Genomic DNA, 18,681 nt, shown 5'->3' with positions numbered 1-18,681 from the left:
ACCCCTAACCAAACTCGGAACCCTAGCGGTTTTGAGCTAATCGGTCGGTACTGGTTCGAACCAGCCAGTTTTTCTAACAATACGTAAAACTGCTTAGAGGGCTCCATGGTTGCATGAGCTTAAACGGCTAACCAAATTATATTTGTTTTTTAAATTTCTCCCCATTTCCAACTTTCCCCCTATATATGTGTAAGTTTTTAAAAAATTTAATTTCTTTGGTTACAATCTGTAAAACCCTGCATCTGTTTCGAAAAGTTTTCTCCCTGTTTTCAAAATGTTTTAAAAAAATGAAGGAGTTTCAAAAAGGGATCAGACATGATGTTTCTGCAGTTACTAAATCTTGGATGCTATGCTGCAAACCCTTAGGAAAAACAACCCAGAGTTTCGGAAACTTTAACTTGAATATGTGGATCCTAAGAATTTAGAATTAAAGGTTAATAGAACTTCAATTAACCAAAATTTCATTATCATTATTTGTTCTCAATTAAAATTCCCATTCAATTGAAAACCAACCCAAAGAAAAAGATCTAAAGCTATAGATGACTGCACTCTACTGACTTACCTAAAAAAAAAAAGATGACTACACTAGCTTCCCAGGGAGCAATATGGTGACTCTAGCAAGGAGAAGTCATCAACTCAAAGACAACATCGTTCCTACTAATTGTCACTTCAGATCCCAAGGAGGCCTCTCAAAGCCATTGCTTCAAAGATAGTGCATACCAGTTTGATGTCTTACAAGTAAAAAATATCCAGCGATGTACCACCTTCTCAGAGGGTACTGGTCACTCGAAAGGATGACTCCTCAATTTTCTTCCATCGTGTCTCAGGTTCCATCTTCTTTGCCATTCACTAGGTCCCAAGTGAATACCAAATAAGGATAACTGTAGACACCCACCCATGAAATTCTGGCCAAGGTAATTCCAAGAAACCTTAATTCTGAGTCCTAAGGACCACACAAACTCTAGTGAGCTATAGTCAACTTAGACCCAATTTAATTATCTTAAAACTGTCCAAAACCTATCCCAAGAAGTACTAGACCCCGAGAGCTTTCCAACGGTCTAATAATCACTTATATCAAACACAATAGAAACAAGTTAGAGACTCGGGAAGATATAGAGGAAAATAACCAAACTGTCGTAGAGTGTCGCTACCTGATTGGCATGAGGCTGCCATTTTATGCCCAAATTTCTTTTTTGATAAGTGTTTTGAGGCTGTTTTAAAACTGAATATTCTTGAAAATTTGAAATATACCTTATTTTTTAATTAAATCTGGGCCCTTGGATTAAATCAACCATTTTCAAGCCTAACCCTAGTGAAAACCTCTATATACCCCTCTAGAATCCACGGAAAATTACACCAAAAAGAGCCCAAAATTTAGTTCGAAAAGCCCCTAATAAATCACTAGATAAATCTCAGTTTCTAGAAATTAGGAAAAAAACTAGACAAATCCTAAAATTCAGAAAAATCCTAAAATTCGTAATAAACCTTAGAAAACCTCAATTCCCTTGAAAAAATGTAGGAAATCATCTCCCGAAATAATTAGAGAAATTCATACCTAAGCTCTCTAACCTTTTTTTAAGCCATAGAATTGTTAGATGCATGTAAAATAAACCAAGATCTAGGAAAATCCAGCAAGCAAAAACATCCAATAAAGAGATGGTAGCACAAGGAGAGCGGCTAATTGGAACCCAAAACTCCGGATTTTTGGTGCCTAAGGTAAGTGATCTCCCTTAATCTCTTTAATTTATTAGTTTCTTTAGTTTTAGTACATTTTTATGTGATTTTTAACTCTTAAGAAATTTACTTACTATTTAGAAGCTTTTAAGGTCTTATATATGGATCTGAGAGCTGGCAATGCCAGTAGACTCAAAGGAGAACCGGATCTGTAAAGATCCACGATGTTGAATCTATGATTTGAGCAACCCCACTCTCTCTAATGATTTCTAAAAATTTATTAGTTTCGCAAGAGATTTGAGTTGATCTAGCTTTGAGATCGGCATTCCAAGTCAAGCGTAAACAACTAGGCATTCCAAGATAACACTCATAATCATTGGCTACCCTCAAATCAATCCAATGAACTCATGACCCGTGAGTATTCCCATCCAAGGGGCTCATGGTTGGTTCATCAAAGTCTGCTAAGGAGTAGATAAAATTACAATTTCAAACTAAATCCAGCACATATATACACCATCCTAAATCCAGGATTTGACCAAAACCATGTCATTGGAAAAACCATGAAAATGATAAGAGGTTAAGGCCCTTGTTCTTGCAAGGCACATACTTCATTCAATGGCCTATACATCCACTACCTGATAATTTGACTACTATTAGACATAACCAGCCTTCATGGGGTATCTGCGAACCCAATCCTGTAGATGTAACCTGGGATCAAACCCAAAGCACTCAAGGGGCGGATTGGACTCCCCATGCCTCAAAATCTAGACTGTAAAACCAAGGCTAGGGTCTCAGAGTGCACTAACATGCTTTGCTAACTTGCTCTAAATCAAATAGAACTCTAATCGAGCCTACTCCTAAAGAGCCTGCTATACAAGACACATCATAATCTGCTTCGAAGAACATAGAGCCCAAAATTCCCACTAAATTGAGAATTTTGAGTAAAAATCGAACTTTTAAGGGTATAATAAACGAACCAGAGCTAATGCTCTTTAAATGGCTGCAATCCCAACATTTCCCACTGGGCCTTTGAAGAACATTACAATTAGATTTTATTATCAGCTATCAACCCCATACCCATGTACATGCATTACAAACACATTCCCACTTATTTTTTTAGTTAGGACACTAGTGAGCATCATATGAAGATACAAGATCTCAATTAATCCTTCTTGAACCAGATGTGTGACAAAATAATAATCCACCCTAATATGCGTGGATTTCTTATCATGAAACCCCACCAAATGATATTGAAATAGCCTGAAACCTTGTGGTACCTATCATAAGGCATTATAAACCCATCATCCAAATTTCGTATGATTTGGATACCCTTTGATGCATCTTCAGACCTAGGATGTGCTAGAATATGCCTAAATGGCTTGGCCAATAGTTCCAAAACCCTTTATTTATGTATCCCCAAGAAACTTGCTAGAATTTTAATCTAAAAGATGCAATAAGCCTATTTCCAAAGTTTTAAATCATTTGGAGGTGATTTGATCCATTTTTATACTTAAAGGTGCCAAGGGCATATGTTCACCGGCAGCCAAGCATCTATTCATGAGACAGGAGAACCACTAAATTATACAATTAAAAATCTTCTCAATGTATAAGGAGTCTTCTTGTAAAATTTGGAGGAAATGTTCCTCACTCAATCTTCTATCGTCCATGGGACTGTCATTCTTCATGGATTTGAATTGTAAAAGTGATTTATCTACAATAAGGATGTTCAACATGTTTTAGCTTGCAGACCTTTACTACATAAAACTCAGATTTCTTCCAGTAATCTTAAGGATTTTTTTCACAAAATTTTACAGGGATATTCGTTATTCAATCATCTATTAGATCCATGAGCTCCCATGGCTAATAATCTTCTTATTTGAAAGTGTTTCCACTCATAATCGGCAAGTCATTTGCAGAAATAAGAAACTGCAATAGGGTGACTTTGATGAATTATATATCCCCCCATTTCTTATATATTTAACATAATGTTTGTAGCATATGATTCCTCTTTGAGTCCTCAATTAAAATGCTAGATTAAAAGGATCTACTTTTTGAAAGTGACATGCCTAGAAACAAATGATGCCCATCTATAAGAGGAGCTTAGCCACTGGTCTAGGCAGATGAGCATTCACTTGAGATTTTCTCAGGGTAAACTCTGCATTTCTGCATTGTTTTAGATTGAATATGAATCACACTTATCTTGTCATGCCTTCAAGAGAGAAAGGAAGCCTAACCACTTTAGTTGGGACAAAACATCAAACCCAATCTATGGTTATGTAGAAAGCAACTTCTATAGAACTCTTAATGCTATCAAATGGGATGGTACTGATAGACGAAGAACTGGAGACTAAAATAAGTGATTCTATTGAGGATTTATGGGCATAAATGAGGGGAGTGTGCCATGCAGCATACCCTGTAACTCTGAGAATGTGAAAGATACTTGAGAGAGGGAGGACCCTCAGATTTGCGCTCGACTGGGAGTGTATGATCAAAGAGAGGCCAAGGCAGTCCAACATCCCTACATTATACATGGGTATAAGGGTGTCATGAGTCTCTTGGTGTTGTCTTTTGTTTGATTTGTGTTCTCTGAGATTTTTATAAGTTCTGTGACCTAAATCAAGCGTTTTCAGTTCTATATATTGGATTGATGTAAATGAAATGAGCTGCCTAAAGTGTTGGAACTCCTCCCCTACCCATTGATCAATAAAAAAGCCTTCAGCCAATTATATGGCTAAACGTGAATTTGTTAACCACTTTATGTTAGTTTTCTCTAGTTGCTATCTCATAGTATGTGTCATAATCTCTTCATACTGACATATACGGGCAAAGAACTAGTCCTCTCCAACTTGAAAGAGTTTGACTTGAATTTTGAAGGAGGACCTTAGATCTTGGATTTTTGCATTATTCTCCTACTTGAAAGAGCTTGACTTGAATCTTGAAGTATGGCTCTAGAACTAAGATTTTTCATCATTCTTAGAGACTGAAATTTGTATTTGTAATTTGCAACTTGAAAGAGCTTAAGCCTTGAAGGAGGGGCTTTAGATCTAGGATTTTTCATTATTCTGAAAACTTTGAAAGACTTGACTTGAATCTTGAAGGAAGCTAAATTCTAAGAGTTTTCATGATTATGAGAGCTTTAGGACTCAAAGAGGTCTCACAAACTTTTTGGAGCTCTTTTTTATAGAGCATCCTAAAAGCTTTTCTGAAAATGCCTCATTTTTATAAAATCTTCTGGCGGTTTTGAGATGCCCTGATGGGTATAGAATTTGGAGACTAGACAAACAAAGAATTAAAGAACGTGAGATTTAGATCCCGAATTTGTGTATATGTTTAATATGATATAGTTAGATGATTAGTTTGAAATTAGGTAAGTAGTTTCCATGAATGACTAAATGGTCATTTCAGGAGTTATTTGGTATTTTACCTATAAATTTTGAATTATATACCAAGACTGAGTGGTTATTGGTCCATTTGAAAGCTTATGAAGTTCTCTACATTCTATGAACAAATTTAGCTTAGTTTGAATTATTTTTTGAGGGGTTTTGGTGCTTGGATTCTAAATGGGCAATTTCAAGTTAAACTGGGTTTTAAGATCAAGGTTTAAGGTTTGAATCACCTAGAAACTAAATTAGCCAACAAATTAGCGCTACATCCTTTAGCTGAAGTGATTTTGGATTCCAAAACCACTAATAGATAAATGGAATTTGTTTTTCTTAGTCATCTTAAAGTGGGACAACAAATTAGTATTAAGATTCTCTGAAAAATGGAAGTTTATTGTTTTATACTTTATCCCAATGAAACTAGAGTTTTCTGTTTGTTCAAACCAGTTGAACCAGATATGGCCTTTGTATGGTGAATACTCGAAAAACTTCAATTGCTTGTTTTCAATGGTTTATAGATTAAAAGTTAAGTAGTTCTTTATTTTCAGTTTTTTGCGTAAATTATTTCCTTAAAAATAAACTGATGGGTTTTCTAAGGAAAATAACTGTCGGAGGTAGTTTGACAATGGATATACAAGGTTTAGCTTTTCGAGATAGTTGGACATGTATAATAGGAAATCTATTCCTCAAAATGGAATCATTGATTTTGAAGTGGAACCTAATGTCCAATTGTTCTTAGTAAATTAAGAAAATGAATGGCTATTATCATTATCATCATCTTCACTTTATTCTGACTATTTTGGATTGGCTACACCAATCTTATTCTGCCATCAAAGGCCATACTCTCAGTAAGATCATATGTCAGTAGTCATCGTCTGACCTGCTGCTCGTGTCTGCGCATTATATCTCTTCTTAATACTTCCATCCATGTCTTTTTAGGCCTTCCGTTACACTTTTAGAGTTTTCTACTTGAATCAAATTGCACTACCTAACCGGTGTTGTATTAGGTCCGCGCTACACATGACCAGCCCACCTCACCTAAATAATGAAGAAGTTGTTATGCCTTATTTTCTTGGATAAAAATATTTATAATTAAAAATATAGGCATGTTATAAAAATGAAATCTTGATTAAATAGAGATAGAAGTCTTAAATAAACTTGGAAATCATTGTCCAATTGCTCTTATTAAATTAAAAAAAGGATGGCTGGTAATTCAAAAATTGAAGAAATTTTGCAGAAAACATTTTCAAATAAAATTATTTGTAATTTAAAATCCAAAATATTAGGTATTAAAGTCCCAAGCGTATGTCCACCTGTACTTATTACACAGAAGAAAACTGCTTGATGCAAAACTGAACTAATGAATTTGTCAAAAAAAAAAAAACTACACTAATGAGAAAATTTACTAAATTACTTTCGTAACCTTTATAAGGCTGCATGATTACCTTATCACAATGTGAAAGAAAGAGGTATTAATACGAACATTTGTCGCACAAAACAATACCAACGCTGTTAAAGTCGAGATAAAACAATGGAAAAAGTTTATGTAGAGCCGAGGCTCTAAACAACCAAATTAGAGCTCACATCTAAAATTTCACTAAAATAGGTCGTTTTGATCCCCAAATATCCTTAAATTGATTATTTCGACATCAAGATGCATGGACATGAGAAAAAAAATGGATTTCAAGTTTTGGAAATAGTGCATCTTGTAACGTATTTTTGGACAGTCAATTTTCAAGATTTTCAAGTTTTTATTGATCTACTCGGTCTACATTATTTTTTGAAGCTTTAAATTTATAATTAAAGATGACGATATGTTTTAAGGCTATCACAAAAATTTCTAGTATCGAAACCATATTTTTTGATATTATTTGAAGGTGTACTTTACTTTGATTGTTTAGAGCCTAGGGTCTATACAAACCGCACAGAAATAAGAATGCTTAGATTCCAGTGACTTTTTTAGGGACTTCAACGAAGTGCTTGAGACGAATCCGTACAATAATATCTAGGGACTTTAAAAGCAGGGATATTGTTTTAGGGTGCGGTTGTATAGAGCTGAGGCTCTAAACAATCAAAGTAAAACATACTTTTAAATAGTGTCAAAAAATGTGATTTCAATACTGAAAATCTTTGTGATTTCCTTAAAATATATTTTCATCTTTAATTATAAAATTTAAAGCTTCAAAAAATAGTGTTGATCAAGCCAATCTATGAAAATTTGAAAATCCTAAAAATTGAAAGTCCAAAAATGCATTACAAGATGCCCTATTTGTAAAATTTGAAATCCATTTTTTTCTCATGTCAATGCATATTGATGTCGAGATGATCAATTTGAATATATTTAAGCAAATAACATCTTCTAGTGAAACTTTTGAGGTGAGCTCTAATTTGATTGTTTAGAGCCTCGGCTCTATATAAATTTTTTCCTTTATCAGATGGGATTGTCCACAAACAAACTATTTTTCTTTATTACAAGGAGATTACAAACAATTTTGACTCCTTAGATGTCAAATTGGATGGCTTTGAGTGAGCCACTAAGTCCAAGAACTATTTTTTTGAACTTTTTGTCTATTTAATTACACTCTAATTGCCACCCAATTTAAAATTTAAAGGAAATGAGTACTTGTGACCTCCTTATATAAAAAAAAGGAAATTGTATCTTTGTATGCATTTCCGAACATATACTCACCACCCAAATCTAGTGTTACATAGGCATCAGCACAGGTGTCATGTAGAGTACGAGAGTTGAGTATCTAGTATGTCGACCCAAAAATCCAGTACAACACCGATAAGCCCCCCCCGCCCCTCCCTCCCACATATACACACACACACATGCTTGTACATACACACACATGCGCACACGTACACACACATGCGCGTGCACACACACACACACACACACACACACACACACACACACACATATATATAACCCGAAGTTTTGGGTTTAGATCAGGTCGCTCTTCCGATTTGCGCCACCATCTCATTTTTTGGACGTCTTATGCTTGCTGGAACTGATAGATCTAAGGTTCCTTGACCTAGATCTAGGGTTCCTAAAGTAAGAAAAAAGCTTAGGATTTTAGGCAAAAGCTTAGGATTTTAGGCAGGGTTTACTTAGGCTTTTCTAAGGATTTAGGAAGATAATTTCTTTAGTTTTATATAGTTCATAAGACCAGGGGAAAAGCTGAGGATTTTAGTGGGGTCTACCTAAGCATTTCTGAGGATTTAGGAGGAGAATTTCCTTAGTTTTATAGAGTTCATAAGACAGGAGGAAAAGCTGAGGATTTTATTACCTAGGCTCTTCTAAAAGTTTAGGAGGAAAATTTCTTTAGTTTTCTAAGGTTTTTGGGATCTCCCAAGTTATGGGATTTTCTGTGATTTTTTTGGGATTTTTCCTAACTTTTTAGAATTTCTCTATGAGTTTTTCCTATTTTTGGGCTAGTTTCTTAATTTTGATAATTTCTAAGGGATTTCTTTCTCTCATTTTGGGTTTCGGAGGGGGTATTTATTATAGAATTCAATTGGTGATTTTTTCTGAATTTTTTGGATTTTTTCCAATTGTATTTATTTATCTTGACCCTTTTGGCTTTATCTAATTAAAGAAAATGTGTTTTACTGTATCATCAGGCCAAGGCCTGCTGGGCCGCGACATGGCCTGACCAGCGGCCCCAGACTTGGGTCTCACAGGGACTAAATTATCATTTTATCGATCATTTAATTGTAGGTCAGATTTTGGTGATTCTTGGACTGTACGTTTGGCCTTGCCGGGCTGTGACACGGCCCAGACCGCTGCTCGAGACTTGGTTCTTATAAAGATTAAATTGTCATCTACTGGATCATTTAACCGTAAGTCGATTTGGGTGATTCGTAGACTGTTGGAAAGCTCTTGAGTTCTACTTTAACTTGAGATAGGTTTTGGACAGGTTTGGGTCAAATATATTGGGTATAAGTTACCTATGGGCTACTAAGACTTGTGTGGTCCTTCAAACTCAGAACCGAGGTTTTTAATAATTCCCTTAACTAGAAATTTAAGGGGTGTCTACAACAATGACACAACCTCAACCATCTAGTTTCAAATCTAATAGTCAATGATAATTGTGAACTCCTTGTATCAAAAGTAAATGGTCTCATTGTATCATATATATATATATATATATATATATATATATATATATATATATATATATATATATATATATATATATATATATATATATATATATATATATATAAACTCTTCTCAATTTTTAAGGGTATTTTGGTCAATTTATATTTTACGAACTATTCTTTTCATATTTTTATTAGGTGCATCTCACTAAGTTGTATACATGCTCCAAATTTTAAGTAATTTGGATATGTAAAAAAAAAAATGAAAATTGAAACACTACTGGACAATTGTGATCGTGGGATGAAGTTTGGATAGTAATGAGGGTAGGCGAAATCACTGTTCATTTTTTCCTATAGGCGTTGGGAAGAGTTTTCCATATATATATATATATAGGGTTGCAACCTTAAAATGTAGAATTGCAGATGCACTTCAAAAATCTATCGGAAATGTTGTTTTAATGTTGAAAAAACACTCTAATCGATCATCTTGACATCGACATGTATGAATACGAAAAAAAAGAAAAAAAATTGAGTCTTGGAAATAGTGCATTTTTCAACACATTATCTAGACCAAATATTTTAAAGATTTTCATATATTTATAGATCTACTTAATTTTAACTATTTTAAGGTGTGCCTTAATTGTATTGTTTAAGGTTGCAACCTTATAGAAACCGCACCCATATATATATATATATATATATATATATATATATATATATATATATATATATATATATATATATATATATATATATATATATATATATATATATATATATGTGTGTGTGTGTGTGTGTGTGTGAGTGTGTGTGTGTGTGTGTGTGTGTGTGTGGAAAAAGCTGGATTAGCCAATTAGCTTATATGAACATATGAGCCCTGTGTGGAAAAAGCTGGATTAGCCAATTAGCTTATATGAACATATGAGCCCAACGGCCATGATGATCACGGATGTCCTGTAGTGTTTGAATTTTATTGTTTTTTCTACAAATTCAAATTATTTAAAATTTTAAGTGTGTGTTCTTCTCATCAATTCACATCTAATAAAAATAAAAATAAATTTATTTTTGAAAAATAAAATAACCAAAATACCTCTCGAAGCATTTTAGGGGTATTTTGGTCAATTTACTTCATGTAAAATATTTTTTTGATATTTATTAAAAATTCACCTATTTTTTATAAAAACAAGTATAAAATTTCAAATGATTTGGATTTTTAAAAATAAATAAATAAAATTCAAACACTATCGAACATCCGTGATCGTCAAAACGGCTCAATTGAATCTGGGCCATTGGGCTCATATGTTCATATGAGCTAGTTGGCTAATTCCAAATTTTTCCTAGGATTTTTATAAAAAGAATTAAAATTTAAATACTACCGGATATCAGTGATCGTCAGATCGGCCCAAATTCAATCTGGGCCGCTGGGCTCAAATGTTCATATGAGCTAGTGGGCTAATCCTAGCTTTTTTCATATATGAAAAAAGCTATATATATATATATATATATATATATATATATATATATATATATATATATATATATATATATATATATATATATATGCGGTTTGTATAGAGCCTAGGCTCTAAACAATCAAATTAGAGGCTACCTTCAAATAGTATCGAGAAAATGTGGTTCTAATATAAAAAATATTTGTGATAGCCTTAAAATATATTTTTATATTTTATTATAAAGTTTAAAGGTTCAAAATTAGTGTAAATCGACATATCTATGAAAACCTGAAAATCTTGAAAATTGACGATCAAAAAATTTATTACAAAATCACTATTTCCAAAACTTGCAATCCATTTTTTTTTATGTCCATGCATCTTGATGTCGAGATGATCAATTTGAAGATATTTAGACATCAAAACTACCTCTTCTAGTGAAGTTTTTGAGGTAGGCTCAAATTTATATATATATATATATATATATATATATATATATATATATATATATATATATATATATATATATATATATATATATATATATATATATATATATATATATATTTAAAAGGTGGACCCTATCGAAAGAATAAAAAGCTACCTATCAGAATCGATATTTACAATATTATATATAATATAAATATATATTAAAAAATGAATATAAAATATACTATATTATGCAAACATATGTTAAATAAAATAAACATAAAATATACTATATTATATATATTATATTATGTTAGATATTATATATTATGTATTTAAATTTAAATTATTAATATACATTTATATTGTAATACTCCAACAAATTGTCAAACACAAGTAGGTAGAACTTTTTTAACATTCCATTAGATTATTAAACAATGGCACTTAGAACTTCTTTTTAAGATCTTCTTTATTCCCAGCAAAAAAAAAAAACTTCCAATTTTTAGAGAAGATTTACCTTTCACTTATCAAATAGGTCCTTAATGCCATCTCAAATCGTTAAGGGTTCAATTCCCACAAATGGAATTTCAATATACAACAAAAAATAATAGCTTAGGTGATACATACAGATGTCGATCATGTGTCGAAGCGTATCTACACGTGTATGAGTGTCGGCACGCGTTACCAGAGAAATTATGGAGTGTCCGGGTAACACTGCCCAAATTCCAATATTTTGAAACTCAGCTTGGGCCTTGTACTCGGCGCTGCTCGATTTGAGTTAGTCAAGCGAATCTAGTAGTATACGTTTATTTAAAAAAGGCTAAACTTTTGAAAATAAATAAATACAATTGTTAAAAATACAAAAAATATAAAAACTAAAACACACGATAAAGATCACTACTAAAATTGATAAAAAAAAATACAAAAGATGGAAATTGGAAAAATTATTTATAACTAACAATAATTCAAAAGAGAAATTGTTTAGTTTGAGACCATTTATCTTTGTTAAAAGGAAGTCATAATTACTCCTAGCTATTTGATGTCAAATTAGATGACTTGATATGTGTCACAAAGTTCAAAATTGTTTTTTTTTTTTTTTAATTTTGAGTCAAGTCAATGACACTCTTATAACCACCCGATTTGGAATATGATGTATGAGAGTGTTTTCATCCTACTTGTGCCAAAAGTAAATGGTTTAGTTATGTGCTTTTCTTTGAGTAATTCTAAAAGGGCAAAAATATAAAAGACGCGGTTAGCATGTGGCTAGCCAGCATATTGTAGAAATATGGGTTTGGCAATAAATATATTTTTTAAGTATAATTTGATCCTAATTTTTAGAGAATATATAAACTTTAATATAGAGATCATGAATATGAAAAAAAAAAAAAAAATGATTTTGAAAACTAGAAATAATAATTATATTAGAAAAACATTTGGACCGTTAGTTGCAATTGCTTTTAGATGGACCAGCTATTTGCATCTATCTTTAAGATTGATGCTTTATACCTTTGGACCGCTTATTGTAGAAATGCAGTCCAGCCCCCATGAAACAATTGTTCAAATATAAAAGGGATTGTATACTGTTGGATCACTTATTTTTGTTACAAAGGCTGTTACAATTGTTGTTAGCCATTTGATGCCAAGTTGAATAGATTGGGGTGTGACACAAAGTTCGAGAAATTTGTTTTTCGAACTCTGAGTCTAGTCAATGACACATTCACAATGACATTATTTGAAATATGATTGACAAAAGCAATTGTGACCTATTTGTATTAAAAATAAATAATCAATTTATATGCTTTTCTAATAAAAATGGACCATTTGATTAAAAAAGGTTCATAAGTCATCAGCAAAATTATCAAGAAACATTTTGATATATTAATTTACTAAAAAAATTATAAAATAAATTTATTTTAAAAAAAAAAAATTTACCTAATTTGTACACCACTACTCATCTCGGTGCCAACTTGGCAAGTCCCTGAATTGGTAACCATACCCCCAAAATTAGATCAGAAAAATCTGGCCTTTCCGCACAAACTTAATTATGAGTGTCACATAACTTATTAGGATACTAATACTAATTATTAAGAGCGCATTTGCTGCCTAAATTGTACTTGGAGAATCCCATCGGAATCTGTAATATGTAATATTTGAATCCCGATAATGATCAAATGGTCGTTGTAGTATAGTGGTGAGTATTCCCGCCTGTCACGCGGGTGACCCGGGTTCGATCCCCGGCAACGGCGATAATATGATATTTTATTTTTTTTCTCAAATTTAATTTTAATTACACAAAAAAAATGATTTGTATACGACCGCGGCCCTAAATTCTTCTCAAATTTAATTTTAATTACTCAAAAAAGTATGATTTGTATAAGATGAGGCCCTAAACAATCAATTTAATTAAAGCACACCTTCAAATAGTATGGTGAGATGTTGTTTCAATACTTGAAATCTTTGTTTTGGCTTAAAAATTTATTTTAATTTTTTTCAAATTTAATTTTAATTACTTGAAAAAAGGGATTTGTATAAGGCCGACGCCCTAAACAATCAAAGTAAGGCGTACCTCCAAATAGTGTCGAGAGATGTTGCTTCAATACTTGAAATCTTTGCTATGCCCTAAAAATTTATATTTTATTTTTTTCTCAAATTTAATTTTAATTACGCAAAAAAAATGATTTGTATACGACCGAGGCCCTAAATTTTTTTCAAATTTAATTTTAATTACTCAAAAAAGTATGATTTGTATAAGACGAGGCCCTAATCAATCAAAGGCACACCTTCATTTCCCAAATTTAATTTTAATTACTCAAAAAAAAAATGATTTGTATACCACCGAGTGCCTTTAATTTTTTTTCAAATTTAATTTCAATTACTCAAAAAAAGTATGATTTATATAAGACCGAGGCCCTAAACAATCAAAGTAAAGCACACCCTCAAATAGTATGGAGAGATGTTGTTTCAATACTTGAAATCTTTGTTATGGCTTAAAATTTATTTTAATTTTTTTCAAATTTAATTTTAATTACTTGAAAAAAATGATTTGTATAAGGCCGAGGCCCTAAACAATCAAAGTAAGGCGTACCTTCAAATAGTGTCGAGAGATGTTGCTTCAATACTTGAAATCTTTGCTATGCCCTAAAAATTTATATTTTATTTTTTTCCCAAATTTAATTTTAATTACTCAAAAAAATGATTTGTATATGACCGAGGCCCTAAATTTTTTCTCAAATTTAATTTTAATTACTTAAAAAGTATGCTTTGTATAAGACGAGGCCCTAAACAATCAAAGGCACACCTTCATTTCCCAAATTTAATTTTAATTACTCAAAAAAAAATATGATTTGCATACCACCGAGGCCCTTAATTTTTTTCAAATTTAATTTTAATTACTCAAAAAAAATTTGTATAAGACCGAGGCCCTAAACAATCAAAGTAAAGCATACCTTCAAATAGTATGGAGATATGTTGTTTCAATACTTGAAATCTTTGTTATGGCCTAAAAATTTATTTTAATTTTTTTCAAAGTTAATTATAATCACTTGAAAAAAATGATTTGTATAAGGCCGAGGCCCTAAACAATCAAAGTAAAGCGTACCTTCAAATAGTGTCTAGAGATGTCGTTTCAATACTTGAAATCTTTGTTATGCTCTAAAACTTTATTTTCATATTTAATTATAAAATTTAAAGCTTCAAATTTTGTGTAGATCAAGCCCATCTAAGAACACCTGAAAATCATGAAAATTGAAGGTTCGAAAATGCATTACAAGATGCAATAGTTCCAAAATTTGGAATTTATTTTTTCTTATACTCATGCATGTTGAGTTCAAGATGATCAATTTAAGGATTTTTGAGCATTGAAACAACTACTTCTAGATAAATTTCTTATATGCGTTTTAATTTGATTGTTTAGAGCTCACCTTTATAAAAAAAAATTTCCAAAAAAATCATACCTGGAGAAATATATATTATTTCAAAAGTACCTTTAGTGTTTTTAAAAAGGGTGTAATTTGCATACGGATGCGTAGGTCTAAAGGTAAGGTGCACCTTCAAATTTTATCATGGTATATAATTTTGATGAAAAATGTTCTTAGGATTATCTCAAAATCTATTTTTATATTTAGTTGTAAAATTTTAAATTTCAAAAATAGTTAAAATCAAGTAGATCTATAAACATATGAAAATCTTGAAAATGGACAGTATAAATAATATGTTGTAAAATATATTATTTTTGAGATTTAAAATCTTTTTATTCTTCATAGCCATACATCTCAATATCGAGATGATCAATTAAAAGGTTTTTTAACATTAAAACTACTTTTTTCAATAGATTTTTGAGAGGCGTACCATCTTTATATAAACTTTTTCCTTTTAAAAATTCCATTGCAAATCGAGTATCCCTCCACCACTGCAAAAAATAAATACAGTATTTCAACGTGTCCATTTATAATATTTCAACGTGTCCATCGCAAATTCACTACCCCTCCATGATTGCTAAAAAAAATAAATATAGTATTTTAATTATAAATATAGGATTTCAATTACTCATTCTCCCTCACCTGTACCGGTAAATCCGAAGGGCAGCTTGATAATGGTGCTTAATAGATGGGGACATGTAGAAATTCAAAAGTTATTTATGATCACGTGTTGGAATTGTTGGTGTGAAATAGGGGCAAATACGACTTCAAAAATTGGAATCTCAAACTCTTCTTTGTTTCAAGCACGAACAGTATTTGCAAAACCAATCCGTTAGAATCGAAATTGGCCGGTCAGATCGCTATCAGTGGTGTGGCGACTCCGGTTATCACCTATTTTCATGGTCTACTAAGTATTCAGTGCTCTCCAAATAAATTGGGTACAAAAACCGGCCGGTTAGGCCTTGAACCGGAGGTTTTTCCACAAACCAGACCGGTTAGCCTAAATAACACCCGTTATAACGTACAAAACAATCGTTATTTCGAAATCGAAACCGTTATTTTGTAGCAAGCATTCTTGAATCCAAATTATCACTTTTTTGATCCGTTTTCATGTCCTTTTTTTTTTTTATCCTTTTTTGTGATTTATTGTTGTAAATCACTATTTATAATCTATATCACAAAAAATTTGGATTGAAACATCGAAAAAATAAGAGTTTCTTAAATCGAAATGGTGAATTTTTTAGGTTTATGAAAATTTCCACCATTCTTTCAATAATTTCTTCGATACATATTGGTTTTTGAAGAAATTTGGTGGTTTCGATAGATAATTAAATTATTCATCAGATTTATGTTTCAATTTGTTCAAAAAACCGAATACTGGATGATTTTGGCCCGAAATGCTGCTACTGCTCAAAAAACCTGTATTCGATCAAAAAACACAAATTTTTTTATCTATTTATTGGTCTTTTTTTATAAAATTGAGTTGTGTATTTTTATGATCAATGCTTGATCTCTCAAATAAAATCGGTATGTCTATTTATGATTGATTAAATGTTTTTATATGGATTTTTTTGTTGCACCATATCATGAAAATTTCTTAGATCTGAAATTTCTGCTTTTTTTTAAATTAAATTAAAAATACAGAATATTTTTTGATGAAATTTGATGCGTTTGAAAGATGATTGAAGCCTTTACATTCCAGGTGTGCTTATTTGTTCGATTTTACAAACATTGAGGGTAGTGTCTTGCTCGAAATGTTGCTTGATTTTTAGGGTTTTTGGAAATTCACTTTTTTTTAAAAAAAATATTTTGTTTGATAAAATTATATTTTTTTATGAATATGGGATGTGTTTTTTTATTTTTCTAAATAAAATTATTTTTAATAGAATTATGATTTTTTAATAAAATTATGTTTTTTGATGAATGTGGGAAGTGTTTTTCTATTTTGCTTAATCAAATTGTTATTTTTGATAAAACTATTTTTTGATGAAATTGATTCTTCTTTTTGATAAGTGAATGATAATGTCACTCAATTTTTTTTAGTTCTGTTGTTTTAAGTGCATGATATAGTTATATTTGTAATGATTTGTTTTTTTTAAGAGCATGTAAAAATTTTGATTGCCTTATGTTTAATGAAACACTACACCATCGTCTTCTATGTCTTCTATGTGCTTGGTTCTTCTCTTTTCCATTTTTATTTTTATTTTTTTCCATTTTCTATCAAGGTTTTGGAATGTTATAGAAATGGTCTTTAAAAGATCGGCTGATTTTTTAAAAATCGGCCGACTAACTCGAGATCGGTCACTGGCCGATCTCGATTTAGTCCGATTCCACAGAGAGAGAGAGAGAGAGAGAGAGAGAGAGAGAGTTTTACAAATGTGATCTTAATTTCAAATCATCCCTCACATTTTGAAAATTTGAGTTTTTTCAAAAAAAATCATTTTTTTTAGTAAAATTATGTTTTGTTATCAATATGAGATTTTTTTTTTTCTATATTGCTTAATAAAATTAGCTTTTAAATAAAATTATGTTTTTTAATAAAAAAATATTTTTTTATGAATATGAGAATTGTTTTTCTATTTTGCTAAACAAAATTATTAATTTTGATAAAATTATGGTTTTTAATAAAATTATGTTTTATGATGAATATGGGAAGTAGTTTTCCATTTTTCTTGATAAAATTAGTTTTTGATAAAATTATGGTTTTTAATAAAATTATGTTTTATGATAAACTAAGAGAAGTGTTTTTCTATTTTGCTTAATAAAATTATTTTTTGATCAAATTATTTGTTCTACTGTTCTTATTTTTTGATAAAATCAATGCACAACTCACTGATATGGATATGGCAGATACATATAAGAACATATAAGAACAGCTGTGCATTGATTTTTCATTTTGTTGCAGGTCATGAGATGTACTTTTTGTGAAATATGTCTTATTTAACTTCATCAAAAAAGTATTGTACGAATTATGCTTTATCTAACTATATGGATGAGGTCTTTTCTATTTCTTGTCTTAATTAGTTGGTGTTTTTATTTGATTTAATAACATCAAGCTACTTTTATTTTTTGCAAAAAAATACATAAATTTTCATTCCTAATGTGAACTGTTCATAAGAAACTAGAAAGTTTTACAATATAAGGTTTGGAATGAATATGTTAATTCTTGAAAGAAGATGTTACATGATAAAAATATCATCAAACGATATCTTAAGATATTTTCATGTACAGGACCATAGTATTCAAATGTTAATTTATAAAAAGCTGTTTCATTTTTTTTATATAAGATAAATATATGTAATAAGATATTATACACTGAGTATTTCTATTTTTTATTGTATTTTTTAAATGCACGTTACAGCGTAAGGTATAAGGTTGAAACTTTATATAAACTTCTTTTTTTTCTTTAAAGAATGGGAATACGAGAAAATCAAAAGTCGTTGTGTTTTTCCTTTAGGATACTTGAAACTCGCCTCGACGACTCCAACCCTATTAAAATAAGTAAAACTTCACATCAAAACTGATGGCATGGAAAAACCCTCAAATCGACGGTCATAGCCTTTTGACTTTTATGATTGTGAAAAAAATTAGAATTTCCAGACCGATAAATAGAATATTTTGTAACATAGTATATAAAACATAAATTTTGCTAAAATAAGTGTTCCCATATCTAAAAAAAACTGTACTATTCTTAAAGGTTCAAATTTCATAATTAGTATTCACCAC

At 30.9% G+C, this 18,681-nt stretch overlaps 1 non-coding gene across 1 annotated transcript; it reads left to right on the top strand.

Annotated features, from left to right (window-relative positions):
- Positions 1-13,212: 13,212 nt before the first annotated feature.
- On the top strand, positions 13,213-13,284 carry TRNAD-GUC (transfer RNA aspartic acid (anticodon GUC)). Its single transcript has one exon. It is a non-coding gene; the product is annotated as a tRNA-Asp (tRNA).
- The last annotated feature ends 5,397 nt before the right edge of the window (positions 13,285-18,681 follow it).

The sequence above is a fragment of the Amborella trichopoda genome, chromosome 6 (assembly GCF_054954075.1).
Source record: "Amborella trichopoda isolate Santa Cruz 75 chromosome 6, AtrichopodaSantaCruz75HAP2 v2.0, whole genome shotgun sequence".
NCBI lineage: Eukaryota > Viridiplantae > Streptophyta > Magnoliopsida > Amborellales > Amborellaceae > Amborella > Amborella trichopoda.
Note: the sequence above shows the minus strand (reverse complement) of the source record. Positions and strands in the feature narration are given on the sequence as shown.